A 21623-nucleotide genomic window follows, 5' to 3' on the forward strand; every position below is an offset into this window, starting at 1 on the left:
ATTTTAGCTGTTCGAGTTTTGTAATGGGAAGTAACATTGTTTGGATGGGTGGTTTTTTTTTTTATTTTTTGTTTTCTTTTCCCTTCTTTCTTCCCCTAAGCTGCTGCTTTGTGGGCTTTCGAAGGACCTAGTCCAGGGTGGAAACAGAGGGAAAAACACCTTGTGGTAAGGAGTGGAATGCACCTAGTGCTGCGTGTTTCTTCTAAGTCAATACTATTAATTGCTTTCTTGCTGCTTAATGATAAACTTGTTAAGACGTGGTTCTCTGGCCAAGAAAATGTCCTTTTTGCTGTTGTGTTTGCCTGGGCTGTCAGTGGAGAGATACCTGTAGTACCAGAGGAACAGGCCTCCTGAAAACTGGTATTTTGGAGCATTTTTCCACTTGCCTGCCCATGACTAATGCCTGCACCATTTCTGATGTCACCCTCACTCCACGGCGTGTGGATGTGTGCAGATTCATGTGAGGGCAGTGTGAGGAGAAAAGCTAGCCACAGCCTTTGGAAACTGGCAGACGTTGCAGCAATGTCCATCAGGGCTTTTATTATTTTCATATTTGGCTCCCGCTGAAATGTCAGTGACCTCCTGCTCGGAGAGGTCCCATCTACAGGGAGCCTTGGCAGGTGTTTGCCAAACACAGTGCGGGGATCTTGTACCCTCTTACAGGACACATTTTACACCCTTGCATTGCAGTGGAGAGAGGGTCCCAGGCTTACTTCCTTCAAAAGTAACTTGTGGTGGTGATGCTGGCAAGTCCCCATGGGAATTGGTCTCTCCTGAAGGTATAAATCCAGCCCTAGGCTGGGTTGTACCTTAGGAAGCTGAATGTTATCCTGAACAAGTGTCCTGCCTGACAGTGAGAAGCACAAGGTATTTTGGCCTCTAAGAAGCAAAACAGAGAGCCCAAAATGAGAACAGAATATAGAATCATGTGTGAGATGAGTATAATTCTGGCTATTTTGGTGCTTGCTAATCTGGTCCTTTTGCTGGCCCAAAAAGTAAAGAAGGTAAAGAAGGGCAGGCTGGCAATTAAATGTGCAGTGAGAAACTTGGGGGAGACTTAAAGTTTGGGGCTACTTGCTGTTTGTGTGAACCGTGAAAAATATTTTGTGAACAAAATTTTCCATTAATATGGGGTTTGTGAATAATTCAGGGTTATTGCAGATCAAATTTCAGAGAGAAGCACTGAAGCATCATGAGCTCCACGATTTTCCAGATCTTGTTGTGTTCATTCCTGCGTGCTGGTGTTTTGGGGAGGGAAGGGGGATTCTCTGGGACCTGCGCTCAGCTGAGTCAGCTTTATTAGCACTGCATGACTTCCTGAATTGCTGCCGAGGAAGGATGTGCTGTTGACTCAGAAGAAAGCCTGTGATGTCTGGGGACAGGGTCAGCGAAGTGGATGCCTGAGTTGCAGCGTGCTCTTGAGGCTGTGAATCACTGTGACAGCTGAAGTGAGTGAAAAGTGCCATTTTCTTTAAAAAAAAAAAAAGCCAAATGAGAAGGTGGAGGAAGGCCCCAGAGGTCATGCTTGGTTAGATAACAGGGCAGGGTGGAATTTGTGGTTTGCATCATTAAATTTGGCACTGGCTTCACCCAGTGTTTCACCCGGCTGTAAACTTATGCGTTCCCTGTGGCTCGCTCCTGTAAACTCCATCTGCACAGCTGCGAGCGCCGTCGTGTGCAGACTCAATTCCTGAACTGGATCAGGACAGCGGAGGATTTTCTGTACGGAATCTTCTATTAAAAACACGCCCACACTCCCCAATCAGCCTTACTTTTCCTCTGCAAACTGCTCATTTGTCTCCGAGCGCTCTGTCTGCCTCGAACATGCCTGTGTGTGTGGCATAGCTTGAATTTTTATGCCGAGGAATGTAAACACCAAATCCGCACAAGACTTGCTGAAGAACTCTGGGGCTCTGGTGCATCATCTGTTTGTTATGTAACCTGATAGAATGGGAGCGAAATAGAAACCAGATGTCAAGGCAGAGCAATTACAATTTTTCATCTGCGAGTGTTACAGTAAATGCACTTTGTGTTCCTTCCCCCCCTCCCCGAATGTGGGGTTTTATTTGGGAAAGTGCTGCAGGGGACCTTGGAGCTCTCAGCGTGGCTCTTGCTTAAAGACTTTGTTATTCTGTACTTGTGTTCCTTAATGTAATTAGTCTGTGTGCTACTCCAGATCCATGAGCCAGTGTATTCCCAACTGGAAATGAGCTGGACACAAGTGCTGAGTCCCGGGAGAGCCCCTCTGCATGTCCAGCTCTGTGGGTTACACGGTCAAGCTGCACTAAATTTAGCATTCCAAGGGAAGCTGCTTTGCTTGTCATGTTTAAATTTGGCAAGAGAATCCCCTCAGAACAGGTTTGGTGTGGACTCTGCCGGGGATTCCGGAGCTGGAGGAACATCTGGGAGGGGAGCAGATGGGAGCTGCAGTTAGCTCGTTTGCTCCAATTCGCCATACGACGAGGAGGATAAAAGGGAAAATGGATAATCATTGATTCTCTCTGGTGGGGAAATGGATTCTTCCACTGCTAGTTTATCCCAGAGGTTTATCTCTGCTGTCTTCCATTAAATAAGGCAAGCCCTCGATTGAGAGAGGCATTGGTGCATGTCTCTCTTGGTCTTCATGTGCCTCTTCATGACTTGAGGCATGCATGTGGTCTCACCAAGTAGGAGCTGATGGAAATTTTCTTCCCTTCCCTTGTGTTTTTCATCCCTCTGCGCTGATACTTGTTCTTTTGCTGCTGAAGATTTATTTCCTTCTGTCCAGTTAAGCTTGGAAGCCCTCGGCAGCAACTCCTTGCCTGTGGAGTTTGGGCTTGGGTAAGGCCACAGGGGCTGGAGATCCAGTTTTTCTGTGGGAGCAGAACCTGTTTTGGCCTTCCCTCTGTTAAGTACAGATAACTTCAAGAAACCCTTAAATGAGCTGTACATTCCAGGTGAAGGAAGAATTGAAGGTTCTTGCTCTTCCTAAACAGCAAGTTTCTTCCCTTAAAACCAGCAAACAAGGAGACGAGATCAATGTGAGTGCTTGCTGCCAGCCGTTCCCAACAGCATCCAATCCGTGCCACCTCTCCTTCCAAGGACAGCGTGGAAAGAGGACTTGGGTGCATGATAGGTGGTCACTGCTCACTCTGCCAACACCCAGTAGTGACTTCTGCATGTTGCCCATGGAGTCCGAGCTGAAATCGAAGATCTAACTGTTGGAGACCACATGAAGCGTTTGCAGAAAACTTTACAACTGCAAGGAAGCAGCAGAGCCTCTTGCACCCGTGAAGTCCAGAATCAGGTGTTCCCAGTTTGGAATTGCTTCCTTTCCAGCCCTCCTTCTGGAGAAGAGGAGACTCAGGGGGCACCTCATCGCTCTCTACAAGTACCTGACAAGAGGTTGTGATGAAGTGGGGGTTAGGCTCTTCTGCCATGCCTCAAGTGAAAGGATGAGAGGAGGCCTCTCAGGGGAGGTTCGGTTTGAATATTGAATATCGGATGTAGGAAAAAAGAAATCACTGAAAGGGTGGTCAGGCATTGCCGGTTAGTTGCCCAGGAAGCTAGTGCAATCTCTGGAAACATTCCAGAGGCACCTGGGGGTATCACTGGGGGCGACTATGGTGGCGCTCTGTTGGTGTTTGGACTGGATGAACTTGAAGGCCTCTCCAGCCTTGAGGATTCCGTGATTTTTTTCTAAATGGAGACCCTGGAGAGCCCAGATGTGGTCACCATGGAGAACATCCCCTAAGGTTAATCACAGTGGATGTTTGACCAGCTCTCTTGTACAGGTGCTGATGCTCTTCTCACTGAGCTCTGCAAGGCCTGAAGCTGGGGGAGCTCTGTGCCGAGCTCAGTGTAAACATCGCTGGGTCATTGACACCAGGTCTTAAAACCATGGCAGTGCAGCGCGGGAATGTTGGCCAGCGGACAGGAACGACTCCCTTCGGTGGTAGTCACACAGGACTGGGTTTGAGAAGCACAGCAGGTCCCTCAAGGAAGCGTTGGGCTCAGCTCCTGTGCCGTGTTGGTGCGGAGCAGGCTCTGTGACCGTAGCCGTGAGCCCAGGGATCCCGGCGTGTGCTGGGGACATAAATGCTGGCAGTGGCGGTCACATGTCCCCGGCAGCTCCCACTATAAAAACAGCAGCTCCGCCGACAGCGACCTTCAGCATGGCTCCCAATGTTCCCCGTGTTATTTTTAACCTGTCTGGGTAAATTTCCAATACAAAGGCCAGTGCCAATCTGATGTGCTCGCTTTTCCAAATCCTTATCTTTTGCTTTCTAGTGCACTGACGCATCAGATGGAACAGCAAGTTTCAGGCTTGGGTAAAGCTTTGCTTGTGTGGCCACAGCACCAGAGAGAAAGAAATATTTCTGCTCTGTTTTACTGCTTAATACATTTATTTTTCAAGAGGTTTTTTTTGTTGTTTTTTTTTTTTTAAGATGGGTTTTAACTTTTTTTTTCTCTTTGAAGAAAAATACTTGAACTGTGGTTTAAAAATAGCTGAAGGCTGTACTTTGATTAGGTTGCTGTGGCACTGACGTCAGCGGGTGACATTTATCTCTGTATGGATTTGTCGCCCTGTTGACTAAGGCTGTATTTACACAAATGGGGATATTTCTGTCCGCTGTGGGGGGAAGCAGCAACAGCTCTGCCCCAGTTGTGTCCTTGCCCTCCGTATTCCTGAACTCTGCCTCCTCTCTCCCGTGCTGCTTCATTCTGTGCTGCAGTGGGGATTTTTTGAAGTGCTGGAGGGTAGTATTAGGTATTCAGGTTGCCAGGAAGGTCCAGGCATGATGATGATGGTGGCTCAGTGGAGACGGATGCTGGCAGAGGGATGCTGAACTAGACTTGGACTTGGTAAAGCATCAGGTATGAGCCTGGGTGGGTCCTGGGTGGATGGATCCATGAATAGACAGGTAATGGATTTTCTCCAAATAGGAATTATGGAAAATAGGTCCTGAACAAGTGAACTAAATGTGAAAAAGGAAGGAAAAGAAGTGAGCAGTTTTAACCCAGCATGGCTTCGAGTGCAGTGTATTTCTCTGTCACTTACTGAATGTTTTCATCCAGCGTAGTTGCTGTAATTCACTTTTTTTTTAAGCTTTAATTATTTCTCTTGGGGTTTCCTTGGCCCCAAATCCCACTGTTCCAACTGCATCAGAAAGCACTACTTTTCCTAGAAGCACTCGTCTAAGATCCGGTTCCTGGAACATAAAGTTTCCCAAAAGGAAGTTTCCAGAGAATACCGGAATGGTTTGGGCTGGAAAGGACCTTAAAGCCCATCCAGTTCCATGGGCAGAGACACCTTCCACTGTCCCAGGCTGCTCCAAGCCCCAGTGTCCAACCTGGCCTTGGACACTTCCAGGGATCCAGGGGCAGCCACAGCTCTCTGGTCAAGTTTTTTCAAGGCTGTGCCTGTTTTGGGGGGATGCACTTGGAACAACTTCTAATTTATCCCTGACACAGAGACAGTAATAAAGGGAAACCTCTAGAAACCAACTTAATTAAAGGCTGATACAAATTAACTTGCAGACTTTCTCAATTTGTCACACTATTCCAGTCTGTTTTCCAAGGAATCGTGGGTTTAAATCCGTGAGCCTTGTCAGCTCTGCAGGGAGGAGGCAGCTGATGCTGGCTGGCTTCAGGAAGGCATGAAATGTGTTTGTGTCTTCTGGAGCTGTGAATTAACTGTGGGACTCCTACGTGATGGGCAGCCAATCAAGGATTTGGCAGATTAATCACACTGACTTGTGCAGAGCTTTTACCTGGCCCTCATCCCGTGGCAGGAGGGAAAGGAGCACTAATTAACATCCTGGACACAGAGCCTGCTGACACAGGAGTACATTTTGGTGCTGGATTCAGGCAGCTGGTAATGTGTGTGTGGAATAGATTTTCCCCAGATTTCATAATGGATGAAGCCTGCAGAGTGAAATGCTGCTATCTCTGCTGCTAACCCGTCTGTATTTGGGGACTTTTTTCCAAAATAGCAATTCTGTGGGCTGCACTCACCTGCAGGCTCGCTGCCACTGCTGCAAACTATGTTTTCTCTGCGAGCTGGAGCATGGCACAGAGCAAGCTGATTGTTTCACATCTCACCCCAAGGCAGCTGCTCCTTTCTAAACCTCTGTAATCTTCCCTTAAAAAGAAAAGGGAGCTGGGAGGAGCTGCTGTCTGGTGGCGTCCATGCTGGGAGGGAGGGCTTGCTTTCATCCTCTGCCACCGTCCTCACAAATTCCAGCTTTTCCAGTGTCTTGCCTCAGAAGTGTCTGGATGAAGACTGTAAGGTCAGTCAATAGTACAGGAGTTTGATAAATGGGAATTTCATCTGGCATTAAATATCCTTGTATGTCCAAAACACATATTGAATATGGATATTTATACACAAATGTACCAATGCATATGTGCATTTCCCATGCAGAAATCAGCGTGTGGGTGACATCCCTCTCTGTGGCAGGGGGGTTGGAATGAGATGATCCTAAAGGTCCCTTCCAACCCACACTATTCTGTGATTCCATGAGCTTGTCTCCATCCCCAGAGAGGGACAGCAGCCAGCAGCGAGGACAGTACTGGTTAAACACAATACTTTGCATTCACTTGGCCGGGGCTGACTTGAGCTTGCATTTTTTGTATCTAAAGGAATGAAAAAAGGTCTCCTGGGCACTTCTTGTTAGGATGTGAGGAGGAAAATGCCTTCTCACCTGCTGAGGCTGCAGCAGGATGTGTGTAGGGTGTGTTAGCCTGGAGGTCGAAGGGTTTATGACTCTTTGGGAAGGCTCTTCCATGCTCAGAGGGTGTAGTAATGGATACTCAGGGATTTCTGTTGGGCTAGGTCTGCTGTTTTGGTGCTGCCTGAGCTCCTCTGGGTTTTAAAGCAGCTGCTCAGGTGAAACCTTGGGATCCCTAATGCGATACACTGCTGCCTCAACTGGAAGAGATGAGTTTTCTCTAGCAATGCTCAGCATTAACTTCTGCAGTTGCGACAGAGGTCGGAGCATTGCTCAACAGCCCAGCAGCCCTTTAGGTGAGTGCTGGTTTTGCAATGCACAGCCAGCAGAATTAACCTGGGTACATCACTGGGGGGAAAACAAAGGCTTGCTGGTGGTTTTTCCCCTCTTTTCCAGTGGCTTCTGCTGTAGATGAAAGCGAGTTTCAGGGCCCCGAGCTCTGAGTACACAGTAAGCAGGCTGCAGCCTTGGCTCTCTCCTCCAGTTTGTCATTAAATTTTAAAATGGAAAAGCGATAAGGAATCTCTGTGCAGGGAACATTCCTCATACCGTAGAGTTAAACTGCAGCTTTTAGGTCCTGCTCTGAAAATCTGATTAACCTGAAAGAGATGAGGTGTGCCCTGGATGATGCCAGATAAAGCAAAGTGCTCACACGTGTGGTTATTGCTTCTCTACCTGTTTATAGCAGCTTCCCAGTGTTTATTTGCTCCGATAGAATCGTTGGAGAATGCTGTGGGGCAGGAGCAAATAACTACTGAAGTAGAAGGAATAGTCTTCAGAGAAATTGGACTTTCCCAAAACAGAAGCTGGATACAGAGCTTCCCATAGAAATCATCCAAAATGCTTGTGCAGATAGGCTTAAACAAGGATTTATGGTGAGTGAAACTGAGAGAATTGGCTTTAGGCTTTTTTAAACAGCAGAAGAATAGCGTGGAAGGAGATTATGGCTCTTCTCTGCCTGCATCCAGCTGCATGTGACGGCTTTTGCAGCTGTATTTTTGGAACATCTTTCCCGAGCTCACCTAGAATCCCCAGCTCGAGGCATTGCAGCTGCTGCCAGCTCTGCTGCCTGCGAGCAGCTGCTGTATTGACAGGCACGTTTTTACCCCGGGAGATGCCGGCGGTGTGGAAATGAGCGAGAAACAACTGTTTATATAATCCGCCTGTACAGATCAATTCCTGGGAAAACAAGCTGCTCCCTGTCTGCAGCAGCAGCGGCAGCACACACCTTGAGCTGCTATAAATAGCTCCAGTGCCTCTTCCAAGGGCCAGCTCCAGGGCCTTTGTGTTCTGCTGGGCTGGAAAACTGCTCAGTAAACTGGCAGTGATTCCCACCACGGGGAAAGCAGGGGCTCAGAGTCTCCCTGCTCCTCAGGGATTTTTTTGAGAAAGTGCCCCTTCCCTGCCTGGATCTCTGCTGTACTGAATTTCAGGGAATTATGGAATAGTCTGGGTGGGAAGGGACATTAAAACTTATCCCATTCCTCTCCCTATCATGGGCAGGGACACCTTCCACTATCCCAAGCTGCTCCCAAGCCCCATCCAGCCTGGCCTTGGACACTTGCAGGTATCCAGGGACAGCCACAGCTGCTCTGGGCACCTGTGCCAGGGCCTGCCCACCCTCACAGGGATGGATTTCTCCCCAGTATCTCATCAAAATCTGCCCTCCTTCAGCTTAAAGCTATCCCTCCTTGTCCTGTCCCTCCATCCCTTTTCTCCCATCCCTCTCCAGCTCTCCTGGAGCCCCTTTAGGCCCTAGAAGGGGCTCTGAGCTCTCCCTGGAGCCTTCTCTCCTCCAGGTGAGCACCCCCAGCTCTCTCCTTCCCCTAAATGCCAAATTGGTATCCGAGTGATGTAAGTGATTGATCAGGCAAAGCTCTTCAGGAATCGTATTCCTGACGTATCTGGAAAGTTCTGTGCAGTTTTACAGTAAATATTTGGACTTGGTGATTCTTTAAGTCACAGTGAAAGCCCCGTGTACCAGGAACATGACTGGAGTCAGCCCTGCAGACAGTTCCTCGGTGATGGCAATATTTGCTTTATTTGGGTGAATGACACGTTTTTAATCAGCCAGAGCGGCACAGGATGAACAAGCAAAGCAGTACAGAGCGTTTCAGCCACACAGAGCAGACCAGAGCCGAGCTACTGCAGCCTTGAGCCACGGCTTTTGTGGTGATCCCTGGGCTTCAATGGCTTCATCCCATGTTCCTCTCGTGGTCTGGTCACTCAATACACAGGCAGTAAAGTTCTGTTCCTCGATCATGCCATGAGCTGGAGTTCCAGGAGAAGCTCCTTGGAGCCAGGGGAAAACTCTGCTCACTGTGTCAAGGACTCTACTTTTGTTGATTGAATCCTGTAAATTAGGATTTGTGTTTTTTACCATAACGGAGGTTTTTATGTGAGTGTTTCCCTTGGAGGTGGACGGGGGAGTCCAGGGAGGGGTTTGCTGTGCAGGATCACTTTCTTGGGTGACTTCTCTCTGCAGCAGCACTCTGAGAGCTTAGCAAAACCAAATTTTCTTTCCGCAATCATAATTCCTTACTCTTTCTCTCTTCTCTCTACTTTCTCTTCTCTAATGCTGGACAGAGGGGCTCAGGCAAAATCTTTTAGGGGTTTTGCATTTTTTCCTTTTTTTCTGAAGCTTTCTAACCATTGCTCCTACTTAAAATTTCTAAAAGGAAGCAAAAAGCCAACCTATATTTCTGCTGCAGATTGGATAACTGGAAATCACCGACATGAGCGCTTCCAGAGGTGTGAGCACAGTTCCTTGGGCTGATGTCTTTCACCTGGTTTACTGTTCTGAGATGTCCAGTGTGAGATTAGATCCCTTAGTGCTGCCTTTGCTGTTTAACCACCTCTTAATGTCAATTAAGGTGGTGCTGTGGAACACCCTAAAAAAGATCTGCACCCTGAGCAGGCTTCTCACATTTACAGAGGACACGATTTATTGTCTGTAATTTTAAAATGTGGCTGTTACATAGACTGGTCCTGTGGAATCCCAGAATGGTTTGGGTTGGGAGGGACCTTAAAGCTCATCCCATTCCACCCCCTGCCATGGGCAGGGACCCCTTCCACTGGACCAGGGTGCTCCAAATCCCATCCAGCCTGGCCTTGGACACTTCCAGAGATCCAGGGGGAGCCACAGTTTCCCTGGGAAGCCTGTGACAGTACCTCACCACCCAATCCCATTGGGCAGCATGGATCCTGAATTGGCTCGATATTTTTAGGATTTCATGCAATCCAAGTCCCATCATTAGAACAAGCATCTGAATAGATGAAAGATTCTTGTAAAAACATTTCTTTAGGGAACATTGTGTGCAGGAAGATTTTAAAAACCATACCAGGTTGAAGGGATTCCTGGCAGGATTAAACCTTTGGGAGTTGCTACTTCCACTTGGAAAATTGTGGAAGGATAATTGGGTACCAAACAGCAAACTAGTTCAGTGGCCTAAAGCCATTTAACTTTTTAAACTTTTGATTTTTTAAAATTCTTTTAAAATGCCTTCTTTTTTTTTTTTTTTTTTTTTTTAACAGAGTGTTATTTGAGCTGATTCTACATGAATTTGAAGTTTTTGAACTGTTACATCACAAAGTTTAACACTGTTGAAGAATACAGGATATGTAAAATATTGATAGGACAAGGGGTAAGGGATTTAAGCTAAAAGAGGATCCATTTAGATCAGATATAAAAAAGAAGGATTTTTTACTTTGAGCGTGGGCAGGCCCTGGCACAGGGTGCCCAGAGCAGCTGTGGCTGCCCCTGGATCCCTGGAAGGACACTGGAAGGATCCCTGGAAGGATCCCAAGGCCAGGTTGGACACTGAGACTTGGAGCAGCCTGGGATAGTGGGAAGTGTCCCTGCCCTGGAATGACATGAGCTTTAAGGTCCCTTCCAACCCAGTCATTCTGGGATTCCATGCAAACAAGGTGGACAGTGGTTATTCTTGATGATGAAAAATCTGTGGCTTTGGCTGTGCAAACTGCGAAACTTCTGATGTAAAATACTAGGAAAAGCTGAAATACAAAGAAGTGATGGAATTGTTTTGAAATAATTTTTTGGTCTCTTTCTTGAGGTGTCAGTGTGTGCATTAAGCATTCTGTGCAGCTGGGAAAAATGTTTTGTTTTTAATTTTAGCCCTGCTAATAAAGTCTTGTCATGTATGTCAATGAAGCAGAAAGAAAATTACTCCAGAGCTAACTGTAGGTTGTCATTAAAGCTGATTTCTTGCATTAAGCAAAAAACAAGGCAAGATTTCATTTCTGGACTTCCTAAAGATGTTCGTCACGTTGACAGTTTCCTAAGCCTCAAAGCCTGAGAGTTATAGAAATTTATCCTGTATATGAAAGTATTTGCTCTTGTCTGTCACCTTGTCCTGATCTTCACATGTTGATCTCCTGCTGCCCTCTCTATTTTTAAAATAATTTGCTTCAGCTTCCAGCTGTTGACTCTTGCAGGCAGCTGCTTGTAGGGTCCTGCCTGCAGAATCCCTTCCTGAAATAAGAATAAGAAGTGATCTGTTGTTTGGAGAGCACAGCTGAAGGCACATCCTGCCAGATTCCTGGGCAGCAGTGCCGGGGGGAAAACTCCTGCCACGACTGCATGGGCACTTCTAAAATTCAGGAGGGTTTTGTCTTTGAGTCGTGTTTGGGTTTTTTTTCCAACGATGACTAAGCCAGAACCTGAGGAGGGGTGACAACTGCAGTGCTGTGGGATTAAACTTTGTGTGCTTCACTCTTTCGTGGTAATGTGTTTCTGAGAAATCTCTCCTTGTGTTCTGCTCCCCCTCCCTCTCTATTTGCACCCTCAGGAGTTAGTTCTGAAATGCTGGAGCTGATGGAATGACTTCTCCTTAGGCTGCTCCAGCTGCAGCAGTGCAGAGATGTTGAAGGCATCTTTGAACCAGGTGGAAGGGTTGTGTGGCATTGGAAGAGGCTTTGCCCTTCATTTAAAATCTCTTCTCTGTAGTGGAGTAGCACTGTTTCCTAGGAGCACAGAATCTCCGGAGCTGGGAGGGACCCCCAAGGCTCATCCAGTCCAAGGCCTGAGACACAAAGCCGAGCCCAGTGCAGGTACAGTGTCCCAGGAGGGGAGTCTGGAGTGCACTGAGCCGAGATGTTGATGTGGGTGTACCCTGCCTGTGGTACTCTCTGCTTGGAGTCTGCCTTCCCCATGGGTCCTGGATGCTGCTGCCAGCTTGGTTTAGGGTTTATCTCCAGGTGACCACGAGGCAGAGGTGGGTGGAGGTGAGCCTTGTGGAGCTGGGAGGGAGGACACTTCCACTGCTCATCCCTGACGGAGCTGCTTTCCCTGGATCAGTGTGGGGCAGCTGGGACAAGAGGTTGGGAAAGCCAGGTGGTGCTGGGAGAGGCTTCAAAACACCAGGAGCCAGAGGGCTGTGAGTGGTGCACGGATCCGGGCAGCTCTTTGGGAAGCTCAGGTGCAAACATGAACTTGTTCCAGCAAAGCCAGCTCAGGATCCAGAGGCTTTGGCCTGGATTGCTGTGCTAGCAGAGCTGAAGGCTGAGGAGCAGAGGTTCGGTGCAAGCCACTGGGCAGATCTTGACACCCTTTTCCACCCCTAATCCACTGAAATCCACTTTTCCACCCCAAGGTGTTCCTTGGACTGATAAGTGACCTCAGAAGTCATGGATGTTGGAATTGTCTTACCTACAGTCACGTTTGCCTTGAAATGGTTTATGAGAAAATTAGTATGAAACAATGTCTTCAGTTTGTTTTGTGGTGTTGGCAGGATCTTTGTACATTCTCTTTTGTCTCCTAATTGTTTGCAGGAACGTAGTGGTGTCATTTTCATGAGTTAATTACGGTAGAAGTTTGTTTGCTCTCTTTGTGTGTGGTGCAAGAGCTGCAGCAGCATAGCACCAGCCTGCTGCTGGTGGCAGGGACCCTCCTGTGGCCCCCAGTTCCCACTCCTATCCAGCTAGGAGAATTACCAGTTTGTGATCCGTGCTGTTTCTCTTGAATTTGTAAATCTTGGAGGTAAGCTGGACTGAGATTCCCAGAGTGAAAGCAGGGCTAGTTCGGGGTCAGCACAAGAGCTGCAGTTCGGGGCTCTTTCTGAAGGCTCCCTTTTAAAATGGGGGAAAACTTTTTGTCCCAGCCCCAAACCAGCCTGGCCCTGCTCTTGGGAAGCTCAGGGGTTAGGAAGAGAGGAGGGAAAGTGGAGAGAGAGGCAGTAAACTGGGGTTGGGCATGGAAAGGTCAGAGCACGTCGGTCACACTGCCTGAGCTGGGTGGGTTGTGGCCCTGGGCTATCCCTCAGCTCCGCCGGGATTATGCCTTTACTGTATTTGACAGAGTAATCTTCCCTGCCGAGCTGTGGGGAGGTACAGCGAGCTGCTAACCACACATTCGTGTCCGAAGATTTATTAGAACCTGGGAAAATCCAGAATGTCTTTGGTGGGAGGGGAGGAAGAGGGGGAATAACCCCTCCCTTCCCTGAGGGGCCTGGTTTGAGCGCGGCCCCGCAGCGCTGGGTGTCGGAGCACATCGGCGAGTTCGCCCCGTGCTGGTTTTGTGCTCTTACAGCGATGAATCACCCGCTCAGCTCCTGATTTGCGTCAATCAAACCACATTTAAGGGCGCCTTTGTTCGCAGCTTGGACGACCAGGCCGGGGCAGCGCTGCTTCCAGCGGCTCCTCTCCGGCAGGCCGGGCTCAGCTCCGCGGACAGAGCCCGTGCTTTGAGGGAGAGGTGGGGACTTGCTGTTCCTTCCCTTCCAGCCCTCTCCCGCTGGATGCTGGGTGTAGAAATTCATCTTGGAGTGCACGGATTTGGGCTTGTCTTCGAGACGCTGATCCGTGAGGTCTCGTGTGGAAGCACAGGGCTTCTGCCCAAAGTTGCTGTGATGAGTGTTTTTGTGTGAAGGGATGCAGGTTTATCTTTGTATTTCGTTGCTTGTGTTCAACAAGTTTCTTGTTTTTTCTTAATAAGAAATTCAATTGAATTAAAATTTCTCCAGGAGTGTTTTGACAACGCTCTCGGGCACAGAGTGGGATTCTTGGGGTTGTCCTGTGCAGGGCCAGGTGCTGGACTGGATGATCCCTGCGGGTGTCTTCCAACTCAATAAATTCTGTGATTGTTACAGAATCCTCTTTTTGACCTAGAAACTGTGACTGCCATGGGATCACGAGCCAGGCAAAGGCAGCAGCAAAATGCAGCTCCTAGCTCCAGGGGGATTCAAGCCCAGAAATAAATCCATTGGCAAACAAAGCCCTGGGGTGGGACACGACTTGATGCTGCTGCTGTTGTGCAGGAAGGCTTTTGGAGAGGTACTGAAAACCCCCAAAAACAGCCAAACCCCACAAGAGTCTTATCTGCTCTTCTCTTCAAATCTCTGGTACCTTAGAGAGGTCTCCAAGCTGGATACAGAGCTGTTCCTGGGAGCTGGCTGAGGTTTTGTGAGGTCCCTTTGAGCCCACCTGGTGAGGGCTGCCTTGAGCAGATGGTGCTTCTCTTGTGGTGTGCAAAGTCCACTGGAAATCCTTCTCCTTCCTTTTCCACTTCTAAGTATCCTCTTTCACTTGTCGGTGAGTGTGACCACATTGCCTCTTCTCCTCTTCCCTCCCAGCCTTCAGGGCTGGTAGCTGAGGTCCTGCCCCCCTCCCATGTCCCTGTCCAGGCATTCCCTGCTCTCCCGTGTCCTAAATGCACCTCTGACCCAGTTCATTCCCAAACCACTTCCCTGCCTCTTCCTCTCTCTGTGCTTTCAGCCCATTGAAGTCTCTTCTTCTGCTTCCCGTCCCCCTCTGGCACAAGTCCTTGTGCTCATCAAAACATTGATCTCATGGGCTGTAGCCTTGCCAGCATAATAAGGCCACTGCTCTTCCAAGCACTTTTTTTCCCCTCCTCTTACAAACACAGAAAAAAAAAATTATTTTTATTTTCTTCGTTTGGCTTGCTCTCACTATTTTTCAGGCTGAAATTAGAGGATTAATTCCTGCTTTCCTGCTGACAGTTGTGAAAACGAGCTAATTTCCAAGTGTCAGGATGCTGATCCTTCTCTCATTCAGTTCCCAAAGAAGGTAATAAAAGAACTATAAGAATAAATCGCTGTAGCAGATGCAGCACATGGGCGTATGGTGGTCTATTAATTCCCCATGTTCCACCCAGCTTTTAAAATAAATCAATAAATGTTGATAAAACACTAGAGAGCATGCAGGGTTTTTCCCCTCCACCCATCTTTTCCTGCTCTGGACTCTCTGATCGTTAATTTTGGCAGGTTTTGGACAACCTCAGAGTTTCCCCATGGAAATGAACACTCACAGGCTTGCCTGCCTCATTCTCCACACTTGGGGATCTTGTTCCTAGCTGGTTTTACTCCTTGGAGGCAGTTCCTGGCACAGGCTGTCCACAGGGCAGTGGTGGAGTCCCCATGCCTGGAGGGATTTGAAAGACAAGTGGATGTGGCACCTGGGGACATGATTTAATGGTGGCCTTGACAATGCTGAGGGAGCAGTTGGATTCAGTGATCACAGAGGGCTTGTGTTGATTTTATGGTTCTATCAAACAGGTCTTTTCTCTGTTTGGAACTTTGTACTGATCCTTGTCCCTGTTTAAAGGTGTGTCAGAGGTGTTTAGGAGCCCCTCAGGGAGCTGCCCTTCCTCAGCCAGTCTGGGGTGGGAGACAGGACAGGAAAGCCCTCTGGAGTCAGGTGGATCCCTAGGGCAGAAGTTCCACTTGGGTTTGTGGATTTTTAACAAGTTCTGGTTGCTTTAGGAAGCACCTCAGTGGATTTCTAGCATCCTCTGACTCACCTTGTCAGGCAGGACAAGCGGCTGCTTAATGCCCCAGTGTTCTCATGGATCCTCGGCCACCTAATGCTGCTTTCCAGGCTACCCAAGGCTCAGGAATACAGTCTAAGCCTAAGGAGAGCTGGGCACCTGCCCAGACTGGGGCTGCTGCTCCCTTGCCCAGAAGTTACCAGAGCTCAGCAGTCACAGCTGCAGGGAATGGATTGTTGTGAAGCCCCTGCTGACCTTTGATTTATGAACAGCTGCATTTTGAAATTGGGGATGGCTGCACTTAAGGCTCAGGAGTGAGGGAGAGGGCAGCCTGCACAAAAAGGCAGGGACACCTTCCACTGTCCCAGGCTGCTCCAAGCCCCAGTGTCCAACCTGGCCACCAGCTCCACACTGGTGCTGTGTCTCTTTAAGAGGGAAGATCCCTAAACTGTGGGTAAACAAGAGCCCCTTGGATCTTTGTGTTTCCAAACTGCACCTTCAAAGTCCTTTGTGGTGGTTTTTATACAGAGCATCTACTTCTGATGAGCAATGATGATTTTGTGTGTGCAGAATAAAACCCACCAGCTTGTGTTTCTAATGGTGTCCACAGAGTAAAACCAGCTTTGCCTCAGGTGGTTTTGTTCATGGTTTTTGATATGTGTTTAGGGAACCTGGCCTAAGGTGCTGCCCCAGGTGGGAGCTGGAATCCTGGGGTCACTTCTGAACCCCTTGTGACAAGAGGGACACTGAGGGGCTGGAGTGTGTCCAGGGCAGGGAACAGAGCTGGGGAAGGGGCTGGAGCCTCAGGAGGGGCTGCGGGAGCTGGGATGGGGCTCAGCCTGGAGAAAAGGAGGCTCAGGGGGACCTTGTGGCTCTGCACAGCTCCTGACAGGAGGGGACAGCTGGGAGGGTCAGGCTGTGCTGCAGGGAACAGGGACAGGAGTAGAGGCAACGGCCTCAGGCTGGGTCAGGGGAGGTTTAGGATATTGGATATTAGGAGAAATTTCTTCCCTGAAAGGGTGATCAGGCATTGGACCAGGTTTCCCAGGGCAGTGATGGAGTCACCATGCCTGGACATGAGAAAGTGTGTGGATGTGGCACTTGGGGGGCATGGTCTGGGGCCTGTCCTGAAAACCTTCATTTCTGTGCCCCCATCCTGGAGCCTTTTTGCTCTGCCCTTCCCCCGTTGGCTGAGGCACAGTGCAGGGCTGGCGTCTCCAGCACTTGTGGCCATGGAACTGCCTGCACGGTCACAGCTTCACGTCCTGCAAAGCCCATCCTACCCATGAATAGCCAGGGTTTGCTTGAGTAGAAATGGAGTGAATCAGGGAGAGACCAGGCTGGAGGACACCAAAGAAACTCAAAACAGCCCCCTCAAAGTCTTCTCTCTTCTACGTCTCCTTCCAAACGTGGAGGAAATAATTCAAACTGTCTGAACTAATCTCTAATCCCACACATCTCTTTGGAGCTCCACTTAGCCCCCAGTGATGGAATTTGTGGTGGTAATCACAATTTAAGAAGGAGTACAATAACCTGGCAGCCTGTTGATAGTTTGTTCTCTTCTTGGCACACTACATTTTTTAATTTTTTGGGGTGAAAAAATCAGCCATCCTTTCAAGACTTCAAGGTGCTGCTTCTGCTTCCTGCTGTGTTTTTTCAGGACATGGCACTCGGACTGAGAGAACTGTGTGCACAGCATATCCCAAACTGCTGCAGAAACCCCCATGCCCTGTTCTGCTGCCTGGTTTTTGGAAGGGCAGGGGAGAGTAGGAGCAGCTGGTCCCTGGGTGATCCCCCCTCTGGCAAGAGGGACAAAGCTCTGCTGATGGCTTTCACTTCTTTGGCTGCTTTGTTCAAAAGCCTGTGGGTACTGTGAAGTCTCCCTTTCCCAGGCAGAGTTTCCCAAGCAAAGCTGAAACCCAGCTTTTACCCCCAGGTGGGACTACAAGGTGGTGTTTTAACCAGCTGTGTCCTATTTTCCTATTTTTTTTCACCTTTCCTAAAGTTTGTGCTGCCCGTCTCCCTTCTCACAGTAATTCCATGTCCTCTGCCCCAGGAGCTGCCTCCTTTGCAGTTAGCTCTTAGTTCCTTATCCTCTCTTTACCTTTCTGCTGGGTTTTGGTGGCTGACACTGATCAATGGATTTTATTGATAGTGGACAAGGCAGATGGAGTGTGCATAGCAGGAGTATTCTAGGAAATAAAATTGCTGAAAGCAAAGGCAGATGCTTCTCATCTGTAACAGTGTTGTACAAGCACATTGGTGTTTTGTGCTGGAAATATCAAAAGGTGATTAAATATAAAATATTTTGGATCTCACCCTTTCATTATAAATGGCAGATGAATTTGTTTTGAGGCAAAGTTATTCCAGACTGTGCATGTGGCACTTGAGGACATGGTTTAGTGGTGGAGTTGGCAGTGTAAGGGGAGTGGTTGGACTTGGTCTTAGAGGTTTTTCCCAGCTTTATTGATTCCATGATTTGGTAGGAGACCAGTGACTGGCAGGGTGGCAGGTCTGGAGTAGGAGGTCTGGAAAAGTGGCTTGGGGAATGCTGCCATTCCTTGAACTCAGCCGTTCCTCTTTGTGCCCATTATTTTCCATGTTAAAAATGAGGCACATCAGAAGGGGTAATTTGGGCACGGGTGTTCTGTAGCACTGGAGGGCATTTAGGGCTGAGGAAGCCAAAGTTTGTGGTACCTTCATGACCAAGGAATACAAATGTCTGAGGAGGATCATTGTTATCCAGAGCTGGTCATCCTTATCCAAGAGCCTGTTTCTGCTCTCATATGGTTGCATAGGATGGGAGTGCTGGCAAATCACAGAATCGTGGAATGGTTTGGGTTGGGAGGGACCTTAAAACTCATCCAGGTCCACCGCCTTCCACTGTCCCAGGCTGCTCCAAGCCCCAATGTCCAGCCTGGCCTTGGGCACTCCCAGGGATCCAGGGGCAGCCACAGCTTCTCTGGGCACCCTGTGCCAGGGCCTGCCCACCCTGCCAGGGAACAATTCTTTCCCAATATCCCATCCATCCCTGTCCTCTGGCAGTGGGAAGCCATTCCCTGTGTCCTGTCACTTCAAGTCTTGTTAAAATCCAGAGCTTTGGGGTTTGGGTGTGTGTTGTAAGTGGTGGATGTGTTAGGAAAAGCGTGCCTGCCTCCCTCTGGGGGCTGAATGGGAGAGGAAAATCTGCTCCAGGCTGGGGTTCCCACAGCCTGGGAACACACTGAGGCTCTGTGTGCTGCTGAGACAGCTGGGTGGAAGGGATGCACATAAATCAAGGATACCAGGAAAACGAGCACGGCATGTGCAGCACAAAGGAAAGGCAGAAGCGTGAGGCTGGATATGTGATGGGACACTTTTGGAAGTGCCTGGATTTCCTTCCTTCAGTTGGAAATCCAGCTGCTGGGCTGCATTTTTTTTCCTGCTGCATTCTTCATTTGGAGCATTGTTTGTGCTACCCTTGAACAGTGACTGCCGAAGCTTCTTCACTTGTGTGGGCAGCCCTGGAAGTCTGTTTTCCATCTTTTAGAGGATTCCAGCTAGTTAGGGTTCCTTTGTCAATCAATTTTCTCTTGTTTACCAGGGTATTAGGAAGCTGGAATAGAAACAGTGTGTGTTTTGCCTTAGGAAACATCAGCAGCCCAGTCACCATTCCAGAAATTCCTCTCAACTCGATTTTTTCCCTGTCTGTAGCAAAGCTCACAAGGATTGTGAACGCTGTAAATGTAAATCTGAAAAGGTCAAACCTCATGTATGCTAGAGACAGGAGTAGAGGATGACAGCGATGCAGGGGTACAGTGAATTTTAAACTGTGGCTTGAGAACAAGATGTTCAAAAAAACCTGTCCAAGGACATGCCTTGGGTATCAAGGAGGAGTTTGAGGGAAAGCAGTGAGGATTTATTTGTGTTACTCGGTGGCTTCTTAACATGCAGTAGAGAGGGATCAAACCACAGGGTGAGGCTGGATATCAGGAAAAGTTTCTTCCCCCAGAGAGTGCTGGCACTGCCCAGGCTCCCCAGGGAAGGGGCACAGCCCCAGGCTGCCAGAGCTCCAGGAGCATTTGAACAATGCTCTCAGGGGTGCACAGGGTGGGATTGTTGGGGTCTCTCTGTAGGGCCAGAGAGACTGGCCTATCTGTGGTCCTTGTGGGTTCCTTTCAGGATGTTTACTGGCTCTTTGAAAGGCTTTGAATTGAATGAGTCCTTGTACAGAGCTGCAGCAATGCTGGGACCAGCTCTGCCTCGATGCATTTCCAACAGCAGGAGTGAACAGCCATACCCAGCGCTGAGGGAATCTTATCTGCATTGACAAATGTCAAGTGTTTTCAGCTGCTCCTTTGCTCGTGGTGCACAAAGGATGAACAATTCCTGCTGGCTGGGTGTTGGGGAGGATTGGAATGTGGGCCAGGATTGATTTTTTTGGGAGGCCATTGATCAGCACTGCTGGCTTGATGGGAATGTCAGCACTGCAGTGCCTCGGGCCAGCAAAAGGCAGGGGATGGATTCTCCATCAGTGGCTGCAGGAAGGCAACCCAGAAGTAGCTGTTGGTGTGAAACACTGGAAGATGCAGCCAAAACTAATGGAGGTATTTGCTATTTAGCAAATTTGTAATCACTATGGTTTCTTATTTTAAACAACATACAGGTAGGATAATATGTTCAGGCTCACAATGTGTACTGGTTCTAGGGAATGAGAAAACTGAGCCTCCTTTTCTCCAGGTCCAGCACATTCGGGTTTATTATGTGGAGCCCCCTCTCCTATTTGCTGACCATCTTTTCAATGTTTTTCCCCTCCCATGCTAAGCGGGGACCTCTTGGCTGCAGAAGCTTTAAAGGAATTCTGATGGATTTCTGGGAGGTGCCAGCTGAATTTTGGTTGGGGCACAGAGAAGGCTACAGAAGGCATGGCTTTAAGGCGAGAAATGGGAGAGAAATCACTCCAGATTAAGAAAAAAAGCCCTGAAAACAAAACCCAAAATCATCCCTTTTTTGCCTGACTACTTCTGAGTAAATGGTGCCTTAAGGAGTAACTTAGGTAGTAAACCCAAGTATCTTAATTTACACTTTTCTACTTGCAATGATGAAGCAAAACCCAACATAATGACACAGAAATCAGTTCAAATGAACTGGAGCAACCTGGACTGGTGGAAGGTGTCCCTGCCCATGGCAGGGAGGTTGGAACTGGATGAGCTTTCATGTCCCTCCCAGCCCAAACCACCTACTCACAATTACATCTGGAGACCTCTGCTGAGTACTTTTTAGAACGTGTATTTCCTTTTGTAACACACAAAAAGTATTTCATCATGCTGATTGTTCACTCAGAGGGATCCTCAGAGACTCAGAGGTCCCCTGGGTGCTGCAGCTCCTGAGATTCCCGATTCCCTCTGAAGGCTGTCTCCAGACAGACCTGGAGCAATCCACTTAGGGAAGTGCAGCTCATGAGGTGGTTTGGTGCTGTTCAACCACCTGTGAAGGCTGCACCTTGGGGGTAAAAGTTCTGTGCCCTAAAGGAACAGACAACAATACTCATTAAAATGCTTTTTGGTTTGTTTTCTCCTCTTTGTCACATTATTTTGAACATAAAGTCCAGTGTTGAGGCTGCACTTGGGGACGAGGTTTAGCAGTGGTGCTGAGTTGATGGTTGGACTCAGTGGTCTTGGAGGGCCTTTCCACCTTTTCTGCAATGATTTTCCATGATTTTGGGTTGGCCTTGTGTTAAGACAGACTTGCTTCTCCTTGGCTTGGAAACAGGAATTGCTCCTCTACACACCAGGAATTAGAAATATCCATTTTCAAAACGTGCCATTCTCATGTTACTGTGTTTAATGCAATTTAAAATGCTTTTACTAAAGCAAATCCATATTACTGGTATTATCTACTATTACTAGATTAGATCACCATGGAATAATGATCCATTGTGGCAAGGAAAACCCATTATGCATTGCAGGAGCATTTCAGTGTGTGTGAACCCCTTATGTGCCATAGAACCAGAATAAAGGGAATTTTTGAGCATGAGGGAGTTGTGCATTGTGCCTTTCTGGTGGCAGTGGTGAGATTTTCCTCTCTTGGAGCTTTCTGCTGCTTTCCATCATCAGTATGAGTCAAAGGAGGTGCTGAGGGTGGGTGCTGGGAGCTGTCCTCTGGGTTGGGATTTGGTGGTCTCCATC

General features: G+C 48.4%; 1 protein-coding gene across 5 annotated transcripts in view; it reads left to right on the forward strand.

Moving 5' to 3' along the window:
- HDAC4 (histone deacetylase 4) overlaps positions 1–21623 on the forward strand; it is a 174809-nt gene that overhangs the window by 38709 nt on the left and 114477 nt on the right. Inside the window, exon 1 of one of the 5 annotated variants that reach the window (XM_041465778.1) lies at positions 4692–4857. The exons of the other annotated variants lie outside the window; for them this stretch is intronic. The gene's annotated coding sequence lies outside the window, so the exon portion shown is untranslated. Of the gene's footprint in view, positions 1–4691; positions 4858–21623 lie in introns of those variants that run through there. 5 annotated transcript variants of the gene reach the window in all.

This window comes from Pyrgilauda ruficollis, unplaced genomic scaffold (assembly GCF_017590135.1).
Source record: "Pyrgilauda ruficollis isolate IOZ18807 unplaced genomic scaffold, ASM1759013v1 scaffold191, whole genome shotgun sequence".
NCBI lineage: Eukaryota > Metazoa > Chordata > Aves > Passeriformes > Passeridae > Pyrgilauda > Pyrgilauda ruficollis.